Source organism: Podarcis melisellensis (assembly GCF_964234715.1).
Source record: "Podarcis melisellensis genome assembly, chromosome: 2".
In the NCBI taxonomy this organism is placed as follows: Eukaryota; Metazoa; Chordata; class Lepidosauria; order Squamata; family Lacertidae; genus Podarcis; species Podarcis melisellensis.
In genome coordinates, this window is record NC_138529.1 from 61,377,223 (window position 1) to 61,386,969 (window position 9,747).

A 9,747-nucleotide genomic window follows, 5' to 3' on the forward strand; every position below is an offset into this window, starting at 1 on the left:
CAGGCCAGCACTGGTTGGATGAAAGTGGCCAGCTGCTTGCCTGGAAGGAATTTTTACTAACCTTAGGCAAGTGGGCAAGTTGTTCATGATGAAGGTGATGTTTGTTCGCCCTCAGTCTGCCATAGGCAGGGTACACAGGGGCCTCCTGTACTCTCATTCCAATGCTTTACCACTAAACTGGAAATGCCAGGAGAAGTGTAAACATGGCAAGACAGTGTGGGTTGGGGTGGCAAACCAGCGGTGTTCCTTCCTCTGTGTAGAATATGCCACCCATGCATTGGCTCTGATTCTCCTCCGCATCATCTCCATGGACCAGTCTTCTTCTTTGGCGACCACTTGTACCTGAGTAAGATTGTCTTCCATGAACACAGTCTTAACAGTGAGCCCATAAGTGACTGTGGAGGCCGATTCTGGATCCACACGTCCATGTCCTGGATCCACACGTGGGGACATAGGTTTCCGGGTGGGAGTTGATCATGGTGAGGGTTTGCTAAGTGTGTCTTCCTCTTAGCACACTTCTCCCTTTTGTCATGAGTTTGAGCATCTTCAAAGTCCATGACACTTTTGGTAAAGGCTGTTTTCCAATTGGAGCACCCGCCTGGACCAGTGGAGGCAGGTTCATTAGGGGGAATAAGACACTCCCCACCAACCCGTCTGTCCCCCAGGCCAGCTCCTAACTGCCTTCCTTTCTACTTACAACCAGTCCAGGAGGTTGGCACTGCATGCCAGCTTCCTCCTCTTCAGTGTCAGTGTTGTCCATCATAGAATTCAGCAGGAAGGAGAATGGGGACAAAACTAGAGTTCATTGGCTCTGTTTGTCACTGGCTCTGCATCCAGCAACTGTTGTAGGGCAGAAGACAGGGAGGACTCGCCACTGGTGTGAGCAGGTGACGGTGTGAGCAGATGGCGGACTGTCAATATGGACCATGATTTATATGAAGAGCTATTAAAGCCTTCTTGCAGACATCCCCTCCATAAACTTGCAATTCGTATTCTATTTCCACCCGTCTTCTCTTAAATGACTAGTGTATTTTTCTTTGAAGAGATGAGAAGCTGGAGAGAAATCTTGTGGGTTTGGCTGAGCTCCCTTCTTCACATGCCTGATGATTTCCACATTGCTTCAACGGGCTCCATTCTCTCTTGAATTCAAGCCCACATTTCCAGTACGGATCTGAACTGCATCCAGTTTCTCTAGTGGTACGAGAGCAGCTTTTCACCAGGATGCTGAAAGGCACAGGGGAAGTCCATGCTCTTGCTGAAGCCCTGGACCAATTTGGGCAGTGATTCCTAGCAGGCTCTTGAGGATGTGGTTTGATGCAGAGATGGGGGAACACTTAGACCCAGGTGATATTCCATACCAGTCAGGGCCAGTAGTTTCTGAGTAGTGTCTTGCCCTCTCCAATGCAGAGCAACATTGCTCAAGCCAAAGTGCATTATCTTTGAGAAATATCTCATATCCAATTTCATTATTCTGACTGATTATGCAAGATACTTTTCTCCACGCTCCAGCTGTTGCTGCTAAAAAGTGCTAGTGCAAAGAACACATCCTGGCTTATGGGATTTCACATGCATTCCCACTGTTTGTTTGGAAAGACATGAGATTAGTCACACTCCATATATACCCTGTTATCTATTATGTTGTCTTTTATGAAATACTCCATTTTGATGTGTTCTGCCCCAATGCAGCTTTGATCCAAATTGGAGGGGAAAGAACAACCTAGCTGCGTTTTAAGCCGGTAATACATACACGGCCCCAGTTGGCCATTGAGATGCAAGTGTGGTGGAAGGAAAAATGTAAGCCATTAAAGCAGCACGGATTCCTGGCAGCGTTCCCCATTCCCAATGACCCTGACACTTAAGCTTCAAGGGCATATTGACTTTGGACTCGTCGAGCCTAATTCCTGACATGATTAATCACGAGGCACACATAAACGTTTTCACTCCTGAAAGTATGTCGGGAGCTGGCATGACCTCCTGTCTCATCCTGGCTGAGCAAAGAAAGAGGCCACAAGATCTCCTTCCAAGCGAGAGCCAGACGCCTATCCCTGGTTCAGTCTAGCAAAGCCCAGGAGTTGGCTCCCTTTGGCTTCACTGAACTTCATAGGAGGCCCGTTTGCAGCTCAGATGATTCTCTTCACTGCCCTCTACTTTCCTGCTTTGGGAACTTTCCCATGGGTCACAAGACAAACTCAACGTGCTGTTGCTCTAGAGCCCAGCTGGCCTTGTACTTTGACAGAAGCGTGAAGTTAAATGGCGTTCCCTCTCCATTGACTGCTGCCAGGGAGAAGTGTAGCCGCCTTTCCAATTCAACAGTGTGTCCATGCTCTAAGCGCAATGAAACAAACTAAAACTGCAGCGCTTTTTTTCTAGAAAAGTAGGTGTATGTATCTGAAGAAATGTGCATGCACACGAAAGCTCATACCAATAACAAACTTAGTTGATCTCTAAGGTGCTACTGGAAGGAATTTTTTTATTTTGTTTCACCATGAAGTTGTTACAGTAAGTGCCACACTTTTTAACAACAACAACAAAAAGAGGTGCTGGTACTGAGTACCCTTAAGTACCCCCTGAAAGAAAGGAAAAACAATGACTAAAAGTATTCAAAATCAATTTTTGCATGGTAGGCTTTAGATATGCATATATGTGGTGCTTCCCATCACTCCTTCTTTTGAAAGTTCCCATTTGGGCATTATAGTAAAACCTAAAAGGAAAAAAATGAGAAGTGGAAAGCAGCTCATGCATCTGCCGTCAGCTCTCAAAATAGCCAAAGCGACTTTTAATAGACTGTGAAATAGATGCTCAAATACAAAAGCAAGAAAATAAAAGTTGGAAAGAGTTGTGTGCTGCTGCTGTTTTTTTTGTAAAAGTTGCTGAATATGTGGAGTTAAAGCAAATGTATTTAATACTTGAGAAAAGCTTTGGCAGAGGATAGGAGGAGGGATGGAACAAGGACTGGGGAGGAAGGTTCTGCCACGACTTCTCCAAATGAGCACTGCCATCTCTCAGATACCTTGTGTTATGCTTGGTACCTGTACTGCGAAACAGGAATGTTCACATTAAAAGTCTAGAAATACAGTACGGCACAAAATGCAACAGGGCTCAATAGCAGTCCTAGGCACCAACTGCACAACTTCATAGCTGGATATCCTCTAAGCATCATGTGCCCCTGTCTCTCTCTGTATAATTCCTGCCCTTTTGCAGGAAGAACCCATTCCACCTACCGATTTCTGCTGCCTTGGCAGCATTCAAGATCCCGAGAGATTGCTCTTTTCCTGGTTCCTTTCGTCCCTTTGAGGTATAACCACTCCAAACACCGGAGGTATGTTTTGCCTGGTTAGAGACCTAAAAAAACCCTCTAGCATACAGACAAATGCAAGGAGTGTTCTTGACTCTCCCTGAGGTCTGTTGCTCCCTGTAGATGCAGCCAAGCACAAAAAAGAGGGGGTTTTTTTGTTTTGTTTTTTGTTTTAAACTGCTTGGCTCATGTCGGTGCTTGAAACAAGGAGCCCTTTCTTACTTGAGAAACTTTTTGGAAGGGTCCAGCGGAGGGAACATGATCACCTGGTCTTTCTGTTTATTTGTAAGCCAATCCCAGTTCACAGAAATGAAAACACACCTGTCTGCATTAGGCCCTATGCTAAAACATGTAGTCTCTTAACAGGAAAAGGGTCGTCTACTTATGTGCTCCCAGGGCTTTGTGCTGATGTGGTCAGTTTCTGAGAAGTGAGTGGGTGTTGCTTTTCCTTTGGCAAGGCGGGATGCAGACTTTATCTCAGGAAGGTAACAGGCAGGCCCAAGATAACAGGCTCTGCAAGAAGGAAGGGCAAAAGCATTGGTGCCTGGGTTGATTTCACAGAAACCAAGAAAAAAGAAGCAGAATTTGCGAAATATCCTCTAACTGACTATAACGTACTTCACAGTGCAATGCTCTGCTTGTCTACTCAGGAGTAAGTCCCAAAAAGATCAATGTCACTTATTTTGCTGGTAATTGTATACAGTGGTCCCTCGGTTTACGAACTTAACCCGTTCCAGAAGTCCATTCTTAATCCAAAGCCGTTCTTAAACCGAAGTGCTCTTTCCCTAATGAGGCCTCCTGCCGCCGGTGTCCTTCCACCATTCAACTTCCGTTCTTAGACCGAGGTAAAGTTCACAAACCGGGACACTACTTCCGGTTTTGCGGAGTTCGTAAACCGAATAGTTCGTAAATAGGGCTGTTCTTAAACCAAGGTACCACTGTAAAGGATTGAAGCCTAAAACAAACTGTAAGCATTTGAGTTTCACATCTCTCTTTTATCAGGAAGAAAAACAAGTACTCAGAATACTAAAAAAGGTAACAAGCTATTAATACTCACATAGGTTTCAGTTTGACTTGTTCCCGCAGGCAAATGACAGACCTGTTTGCTAATTAGATTTCCTCCTGTCCACAGGTGACTTGTTTTTGCTAATTCTCAGATTATAGAATTTACGGGTGTCACTGAATGACAACAAAAAAGAAATATGCCTAAATAATTTCATAAAACCATACAGTTGATATGATGGCTAAAAATGGGAGCGGGGGGAGAGGCATAGGCACTGTTGGTCTGAGAGGGGGACAAATGCACCCCAGAGAAGCAACTCACCCCCTACTCCATCCCATCTGTGATAGGAATTTTGAGGTCTTAGATATATGGTAATGTTCATAAGCGTACCAACCAAGCACGTACATAGATCAGCACAGGAAGACTGACCTGGAACCATTTTGATTCCTAAACTGAGCATGTTTTCTCTGCAAGGTCAAAGTGGGAAACCTCCCATTGTCTCTTTCCTCACAAATCCTATCTTAAGGGCACATTTAAGATATGAATAGGCTGTGAGCCTGTGACATGGCCCAGGAACTAAGTATTTATCATTACAAAAGAATGGCCAGGCTCCCCAGGCAATCCAATCAAGTAACATGCCAGACAGGAGATAAACAGACAGAAGAAAAACAACATTCATAATTTCTGTTTTAGACTGCCTTTTTTGTGATGCATGTATGATGTTTCTGGGGGTGGTCTTGATCTACAGGGTGGCAATTTCAAAAGTCTTTATAAGGCCTTGTGCACCATTTTTCTCGGTTCCTCCTCCTCTCCTGCAGATGAGGGGAGCACCCTGTTGCAACAGATCAAGATAAGCTTACTAGCTGTGTAGAATAGTGGGTAGACATGGCAGACGACACAGCGATTTCTCCAAGCAGCTCTTTATTTTGTAAGCTGGAACAGAAGACTGAACAGCAAACAGTTCAGCCGGCCTGCTTTTATAGGCAGCTGGCTGTCAACATTGTAGCAACAACAACCCAGGGTTTCCCGCCTAAAATAACTGACGTGGACCTGAGTGAAAACTACATACACAATACTCCTGGTGGCCAGGGTGAGAACTTCAATACATAACACCCCTTCCCACCGAGATAAGGCGTTAGTTACAATCGTAATGGTTTCCTTATATACAGCACTACACGTAATGGTTCAATTAGGCAGAAAGCATATCGGTTACATTTCACATACTTCCATTAGACCAACAGTGTTACATGTCCAACAACATAGTCCTTTAAATACGGTCTACTGGCCTTGTGGATTTCCTGGGCGGAGAGTTCAACAGCTTCTGAGGCCATGGCCTCCTCAGTGGCTTTCTGCAGCGTGAGGTCTGGCGTGGCGAGGAGATGCTGTTGCAGACGGATGTTTTGATCCATCAGGGCATCATCTAAGTCTCGGAACTCGCAGTGCATTGCAGCCTGTCGGAGGGCGGTGGTGTAGTTGTTGATTGACTCCCCCTCTGCCTGGTTCTGGTGGTAGACCGCATGATGGGCAGCAATCTCGGACGGCTTTGGGGCGTAGTGGTTGCGGAGCTTCTCTTGAATCGTGTCCCAAGGTGCTGCCTGGACTGCTAGAAGCGCAACCAATGCTCGGGCCGTTGCGAACACTTCGGGGCCACAAAGGCTGAGGAGAGGCCCCGCTTCTGCTCTACAGACCCTCTTGTCAGCTCATTTGCTTGGAGGTAGCAGTCAAACCAAGCGAGGTAGGAGTCCCAGGATTCAGAGGCTGGGGCAAATGGCGGTAGAGGCACGAGTGAAGCCATGGTTCCGATTCCGACGTGGAGGCGATGGATGGTACACTGTGCTCTAGGCAGAACAGTCAGCTCTGAATTGGTTCTGCTCCGTGATTTCGCTCTGTGATTCAGCTCAGTTCAGAGGATGGCCGCATCTGGCTGTGCTCTGATGTCCACCAATTGCATCCTCGTCGCCAGTGTAGAATAGTGGGTAGACATGGCAGACGACACAGCGATTTCTCCAAGCAGCTCTTTATTTTGTAAGTGGAACAGAAGACTGAACAGCAAACAGCTCAGCCGGCCTGCTTTTATAGGCAGCTGACTGTCAACATTGTAGCAACAACAACCCAGGGTTTCCCGCCTAAAATAACTGACGTGGACCTGAGTGAAAACTACATACACAATACTCCTGGTGGCCAGGGTGAGAACTTCAATACATAACAAGCTGCTTTACTTCTCAATATTCTCTGGTTGGCCTCTGTTATTCTCTCCTATCAATAGGGAACCTATGTAAAGACTCTATATGGGCTCTTGGATACCCCATAAGGGAAAAGGGCAATTTTTGTTTACAACACATCCCATAGCTAAACCCCTGTGGTTATTTGAAAGAAAAGCATTTTACTTACCAGTTAATCAGCCTGAAAAGTAAAAGAAGGCTTCATGCTTAGTTGAAAGCTAAAGAGATGAGAACATTTTTCTACCACTAGTGAGGGAGCAATTTCCATCGCGGCTGTGGCTGCGGAAAGAAGTCTTAGGGCTTGTCCAACCTTCCACTTGTCCTGGGTCTAGAAAGAACAAGTCCAAGGTGTTTTCCACTTGACAAACACTTTCCAAGCATGGGTCCTAGCGGTTTTCCCCTTGTTTCATTCTAAGGGAAAGCCTACTCTTTAGTCCTAAATCAGTAGAAACCTTAATCCGGAGAAAACCCTACAACTGAGTGCAAAAAGGGACAATAGGAAGTGTGAATGAGCCCTCTAACTCCCTGCCCCCCACGTACTGCAGTTCCTATGGAAATGCTTTCCCCATGCCTAGGTTTTTATTAAATAATAATAATCTATGATGTGGTTGCAAGCCATGCAATTAATGCAACATGTAGTGAGGCCCTTCCTTCAGAAGAAAAATGTTTAGAATGGGAGCCTTAAAGGGAAACTAGCTGTTTCTGCGATTTCCAGAGAGGCTTAACAATCAATTCCTCTTCAATCCCCTTAAAAAAACAACTGTCGAGTATTTCCATCCAGGATGTGTTCTAACTTTTTAACCGTTGTTTTAACCCCATTCAAACATTAAAAGCAAAGAAAAAAACAAAAACCAATCAATTCCTCTTCCTAGGAACTTGGAATTGTACCTCTGCAAAGGGAAGTACAGTAGGGGTCTCCCAACAACTCTCAGCCCCTCCCCCCAACAAATTAATTGTTCTTTGGGGGAAGCTATGAATGTGTAAAATGGTATCATAGTGCTTTAAATGTAGCTGCGATTGTGGTATAGGGAAAGATGCAAAAATGTGCTGTATAAAAGATTATTTTGACAGTGTAAGAAACGTTTAAATTAGAAGACGGGATACTTAATGTGAGAGGTATTAATAACTTACATAATGAGAGCTCTCTTTTCTTGCTGACAAGGCCAGGAGCACAAATTCAATTCTTGTGTCAGAGCAGTTTCCTTTCCATAGAGAATGGTAGATTAGAGAATGAGTAGGAGGACCTAGTGTATTATTAATCCTCTAGCGCTTCTGAGAGTGGTAGAAAGACTAGCACACAGGATACTTTGAAGTTTTTCTCTGAAATCTTATGGACCCAGTGCCTTTTCAATAGTGTGGTCAAGGCATGTGTTGTGTGTGTTCTGTTTTATTAATAACTGGATATACTGATTCAATTGTCTCTTAACCAGATGGAACACATTGTCAAGAAGTCTGTTCTTTACCTCCCAGCATGCTTTTCTTCACAACAAGCAATAGCGGAAGACATTTTCAAAATGGACATCAGTCTTTTTCACCTCATGAAGAACTGTCAACTGTTAGTACTGCAGTAAACAATAACCAAGCTCTAAAACATGGTAGAAAAAGGTATCCATGTTAGCCCATAAGATTGGGGGGGGGGGAGAATCCACAGTGGGATAATATCTTTATAACCCAAGCAAAATGTCACAAAAGTGTGAGAAACCTTTTGAGTTCAGGCTGCATGTTATGCAAATCGGATGTGGGGAGAGAAAAATATTTAAAGCTGGCTTGATATTAAAGCCACAAAGTCTGCATTTAGTCACAAGACTTAAGATGGAGTATGTGAAGGCATATCGGACACAATAGATTAGACTCTCCAAAGTGCTGTTCAGGTTTCAGGTTACACCTAGGGAACCGTGTGATGAAGAAATGTTCAGTAGCTGGAAAAAATATAAATACGATGGAGGATCAACTGCACATTAGTTTCAAGTAAGGAAAGCTGACATGTAGATATGTAACTACAGGCAGGATAACCATAAACTACTGCTCTCTCCCCCACCTGTTTTTTTGACACAGTTGGGCAAAACTGGAAATGTGGAGTGTTCCTGGAAAAATGCAGCTACTGTTTTGCCCAGGACATCTCTATGGCACTTACAGAAACAATTCTAGAGTGTGAAACTTGTGCTGATCAGTCTGTGAAGTTGAGAGTTACGAGTATGGACTGAGCCGCACCCTCAGTATTTTGTGACCTGAAAGGAAGAGGAACATGTCTCATTCCTGAAATAACAACTATGAGGAGATATATATATCCCTATATATATATATATATATACATATGTGAATGAAGTTCAGTACACAAAATGCTTCAGTAAACTAAGCCGCCCATCACTGCCTGATTTTCATTCCCTTAACAGAACTATGCCTGTTGTCTTTGTCCATGGAGTTTTCTTGGCAGGGATACTGGAGTGGCTTGCTGGTTCCTGCTCCAGGTGGATCACGTTTGGTCAAAACTCTCCACTATGACCTGTCCATCTTGGGTGGCCCTGCACAGCATAGCTCATAGCTTCTCTGAGTTATTGCCGGAAGAAATATCAACAACCTCAGATATGCAGATGACACAACCTTGATGGCAGAAATTGAGGAGGAATTAAAGAACCTTTTAATGAGGGTGAAAGATATGTGCGCAAAATATGGTCTGAAGCTCAACATCAAAAAAATGAAGATCATGGCCACTGGTCCCATCACCTCCTGGCAAATAGAAGGGGAAGAAATGGAGGCAGTGAGAGATTTTACTTTCTTGGGCTCCATGATCACTGCAGATGGTAACATCAGTCATGAAATTAAAATTCGCCTGCTTCTTGGGAGAAAAGCAATGACAAACCTAGACAGCATCTTAAAAAGCAGAGACATCACCTTACCAACAAAGGTCCGTATAGTTAAAGCCATGGTTTTCCCAGTAGTGATGTATGGAAGTGAGAGCTGGACCATAAAGAAGGCTGATCGCCGAAGAATTGATGCTTTTGAATTATGGTACTGGAGGAGACTCTTGAGAGTCCCTTGGACTGCAAGAAGATCAAACCTATCCATTATTAAGGAAATCAGCCCTGAGTGCTCACTAGAAGGATAGATCGTGAAGCTGAGGCTCCAATACTTTGGCCACCTCATGAGAAGAGAAGACTCCCTGGAAAAGACCCTGATGTCGGGAAAGATTGAGGGCACAATGAGAAGGGGACGACAGAGGACGAGAT

The 9,747-nt window shown here is 44.4% G+C and overlaps 1 long non-coding RNA gene across 1 annotated transcript; it reads right to left on the reverse strand.

The window, feature by feature from the left end:
* Positions 1 to 537: 537 nt before the first annotated feature.
* LOC309364166 lies at positions 538 to 8,429 on the reverse strand. The gene is made up of 3 exons (XR_014165763.1): positions 6,690 to 8,429; positions 4,353 to 4,474; positions 538 to 3,808 (listed from the first exon to the last, which is right to left on the reverse strand). It is a non-coding gene; the product is annotated as an uncharacterized lncRNA (long non-coding RNA).
* Between the last annotated feature and the right edge of the window lie 1,318 nt (positions 8,430 to 9,747).